General features: G+C 48.6%; 1 pseudogene; it reads right to left on the reverse strand.

The window, feature by feature from the left end:
• The window catches only part of LOC116693038 (tumor necrosis factor receptor superfamily member 6B-like), a 4,704-nt pseudogene extending 4,270 nt beyond the window's left edge, over nt 1-434 (reverse strand).
• Between the last annotated feature and the right edge of the window lie 4,272 nt (nt 435-4,706).

The raw sequence follows: 4,706 nt of genomic DNA on the forward strand, positions 1-4,706 counted from the left end.
ACAGGTAAGTCAGTCCAACTTGTCCAAATCAGAGAGAAATGTCTCTCATATTCTGTCCTCAATTTGCAGTTCCCGGTTTAAGAAAAATCACCTTTTTTGCTCAGAATCTCCCAGAATGACATGTTTTCCCTTTAAAAAACCCAAATAGCTTAACCATGAAATAGCCTGGACCTGACTTCTCAGAGGATTTAAATGCGAAATCAGCTCATTCTTGTATAAAAAAACAGCTCCTGGCGGAGTACAACATTGGCTACAGACACGTATCTCTGCATTAGAGTGCGGATCGGGCCGGACGGCCCGCGTGCCGGCAGTGCGCCTCTCCACCCATGCCTCCACCTACCATTGTCAATATGTTGCAGGCTGCAGCAGGAAGATGTGCTCTCACTACACGCCATGCTCTTTTTATAGAGCAGCTGGGCTAAAAGTGTTGGGAGTTCCCTTAGAAGTCTTATCTTAACTTCTCTTCCCGGGATTCAATCTCTACCGGGCGGATCGCGTACAGGAGGTCAAACATTTCCATGCTTATGAGGTGATCAAATCAAAGCAGGATTATGTTTTTTTCATGTCGACAACCTGCATTACCCTAGGCCTTTTGACATACAAATGTCCTATGGAGGGAATGACACAACTCTCCTCATCGTGCCATATTGCTTTCTCTGGTAAACATTTTATGATGAAGATATGTTTCTGTCAGAGACAAGGCAATGGGTTTGCAATGTAATTCACTGACATTGAATTCTTCTTTTTTTGTTAAAAAAATGGTGAGTGCTGTGACCGTGATTGTTGCTTTTTTTCATTTGATTGTAGTTGATAGTCTATAATTCAGTAACACTGCATCGATTTTATAATTTTTAAATCACTGAGAATTAAAAGTAAAATACACTCAAAGTGTCATTTTTGAAAGGATTGTAGTAAAATTGTAATAAAAAATTAACTCTACAGTGTGATCATATTACCCACAATGCAATTAACTACAGTGTTAAATACATTTACACATTTCATTGTATTTTTTACATAATATTGAGTAGAATAAACTCTAAAAACTTAACACTGACCAAAGAGTTAATTTACACTGATTTTGAGCGGGACCAAATGTTATCTAAACGGAGTCAATTTCAACTCTATAGGAGTTAAATAACACTTCAGTTTTTACTGTGACAGAGGTTGGTGTACAGATGTCACAGTGCTGGACAATTCATGCAGCCCCCACTTAGAGTCACTATTCATAAACTGCAAACCATTTTATTCCACCGCGGAGTTCTCCTCGTTTATCTGGTCGCCGTCTACATCCCCCCTCAGGCCTGTGTTAGTAGGCTACGTTCTGCACCTGGCCGACCAGATTACTAACGTGGAGAAATCTCCTGACTCCCTGCTCATTGTTCTGGGGACTTCAACAGAGCAAACCTCACCAGCGAACTCCAAAGTATAGACAGCATATTAAGTCCCACCAGGACACAAAATATTCTGGACCACTGCTATACAACATTAAAGGACTCCTTTGCTCTGTCCCACGTGCAGCCTTGGGACTCTCTGATCACTGTCTGGTTCATCTTGTCCCCACATACAGGCAGAGACTTGGATCTGTTGGACCTGTTGTGGAGAGAGGTGAGGGGATGGACCGGCGATTCAAAGCTGGATTTACAGGCTGCTTTGACTGTACTGATGGAGTGGTTGAGGCTGCAGCACTGACTGACCAACTGCTGACACTGTGACATCTACATCAGTTTTGTGAGGAAGTGTGTGCCGACAAGAACCTTCTGGACATTCAACAGCCAGAAACCCTGGTTTCACAGCAGAACCGGTCAGCTCCGTCAGTCCAAAGGAGAGGCCTTCAAAGTGGGACAGAGTCCCTGTATAACCAGCCAACACACGCCCAAAGAGATCAGATGCACTTATAAGAGGCAGCTATCTAATAAGCTGGAAAGCATCTTTTCAAACAACGATCCTCAGTCAGTGTGGAGAGCCGCTGCAGACTCTCACTAAACTAACAGGAACCATCCCCCAACACTGCTGGTTCTCAACGGCTGGCGACGGCTGACACGCTTTTACTGTAGTTTGAAAAGCGACCTTCACACCCCTCCCCCACACCTCTCACCAACTACACCCTCAGTCAGTCACCTCCCCCCTCTGATCCCCACCGCACTCACGATCGTGTAAGAGGATGTGCGCCAGCTCTTCCAAGGCAGAAACCAGAAGGCTCCTGGCCGCAGACGGTGTGTCGTCCATCCTGCCTAAAATCGGTTGCAACCAGCTGGCCCTCTTCACTCAGATCTTCAACAGTCTCTGGAGCTATCAGAATTCCCTCCTGCTGCAAACGCTCCACTCACTCATCCCAGTCCCCCCAAAACCCCCATCTCTGGACTAAATGGCTACACCTGCGTTCGCCCTGACATCTGTAGTCATGAAGTCCTTTGAAAGACGGGTGTTGTCCCACTGAAGAACTCACATTCCCCTTGCTGGACCCCTGCAGTTTGCCTACAGGAAAAAGGCGGTCGGTGGATAATTGCAGGTCAACTTTGGGACTGCATTCATCCTGCAACACCTCGACTCCCCCAGGGGCTTATGCGGGTCCTGTTTGGGACTTCAGCTCGGCGTTCAACACCATCATCCCGGACATCCTCAGCACCAAACTCTCCCAGCTCACTGTGCAGCCTCCCCTGTCAGTGATCACAAACTTCCTGACGTGACAGGATTCAGCAGTGAGGCGTGGGGAATATCATCCAACACTCATGACTATTAGCACTGGCGCCCCCCCGTTGTGTGTGCTCTCCCCACTTCTTTCCTCCCTCTACACAATGACTGCACCTCAGAGACCCACCTGTTAAACTCCTGAATTTGCTGACACACAACCGTCATCGGCCTCATCCGGACAGTGATGATGTCAGCCTACAGACGGAGGTGGATCAGCTGGCTCTCTGGTTCAGGTCCGAACAACCTGAGCTCAACACGGCTCAAAACTTGTGGATGATGAAAGTGAGCTTTCAGGAAGAGACCCCCCACTCTTTCCCCCATCACATGACTCAACAGCCCTGTGTCTGCTGTGTATCCTTCAGGTTTCTGGGATCCCTATATCCCGGCCTGAATGGAGCCCAATGGACAGACTCCATCATTAAAGGCCCAGCAGAGACTGTACTGCCTGCCCAGCTCAGGAACGTTCACCTGCATAAGGAGCTGCTGGTCCTTCTACACAGCCCTCATCCAGTTCTTCCTCTGCACGTCCATCACTGTCTGGTTTGGATCTGGACCCACAAAGGACCAGTACAGGTTGCAGAGACTACAACGCGATACCAGGTTATGGACTGGCAGGAAGATCAGCGGGGCCACCGACCCGCCGCCATGACGTGAGTGATGAGTCTCCCACTCATGAGCTCGAAACAGCGGTTGTTTTGCAGTACACCTTGTCCTTTGCCCCTCAAAAGAACACAGGAAAAACCCCAATCCTCGTACCTCCGGCCACACCGTGGGTTGTTTCCGCTTCTGCGTGGCCCTTGCTGGTGCCTGCTCTAGTTTGTGACTCGGTAGCCTCTTGTGGTCTGCGCACAGCACACCAGCAGATTTTCCGTTTGAACGAGTTGGGTACATACTCTCGTGACTTGCGCTGGTACGCTGCTCCACCATGATTTTTACCTTTTCGCTTGTCCATACCTATCACCCTCGGCTCTGGGGGCGTCTATAAATCACCTTTGACTCTTTTTCGCCAACTCTCTTGCGAATCGTCCTCGGTTGGTTGTTTGGAGTCGTGTCATGTTACTCTCAGGTCTTATGATCTTCGGTATTTGTTGCCTTGCTGTCCCGTGTTGGCGATTTGTGACCGTTGTCTGGACTGTCGAAAACGGGTGGGGCACGTTGTGCGTCGGAAGTGGGGAGCATGATTAACAGCAAGAGCTCGAGTGGTTGATCGTACAGGAAGAATACCGGTAAAAAAATTGGAGGGGGGGAAGAAAGCAAACAAGGGGAAGCAGTGGGAGGTGATGGGCGATCTGGCGAGGAGAAGAGCTGGAAAACAAAAGATTAAGAAAAGAGATTATGAGGGGGTGTGGTTGAAAGGAGGCAAAGGCAGGTGAGGAAAGAAAAAGAGGAGTGTAAACGGGAAAAAGAATAAAAAAAATCAAGGACGAAAGAGGGGGGAAAGAAGGAAACGGAAGAGCGCGAGCGTAGCGTCGAGACATCATGAGCCCAGAGAGCGGGAGCGAGGCCGCAAGGGGGTAAAGCGCCGAAAGCAGGAAGAAAGGGGAGGGGGGGACAAAGGATGGGGAAAGGAATGATGATGGCACCGCCAGTGGAGGCACTAAACACACCGAGACAGCCAGGTGCGGAGAGGAGCTTAACAGAACTTGCGAGCCTCAACGGTAAGCGTGTGGGGTTGCCACTGGGCGATGAAGTTTGTAAGGTTGGTCAGAGTGTGTGTGAATCGGCCCCTGGCCGCCACGGGAGATTACCTGCGGTCGGGCACTGTTGTTGGGGCCAGTGAGGCCATGAAAGGGGGAGACTTTGTTCACTTTGGAACGTGTCCAATGCGTACACTGTCAGGGGTGGGCCCAGTTTCATCTTCTATTACAATTTTTCGTTACTCCATAAACGTTCATAAACACAAAAATTCAAACTTGCTCTCTCCTGTCTTCGTTTTGAAATTGTAGTTAACCGCCCACATTTTTTTTACGTTGTTACAACCTCACTTATAAAACTTCCTCCAATTTTGGCCCTTT

Source organism: Etheostoma spectabile, chromosome 7, assembly GCF_008692095.1.
Source record: "Etheostoma spectabile isolate EspeVRDwgs_2016 chromosome 7, UIUC_Espe_1.0, whole genome shotgun sequence".
Lineage (NCBI taxonomy): Eukaryota > Metazoa > Chordata > Actinopteri > Perciformes > Percidae > Etheostoma > Etheostoma spectabile.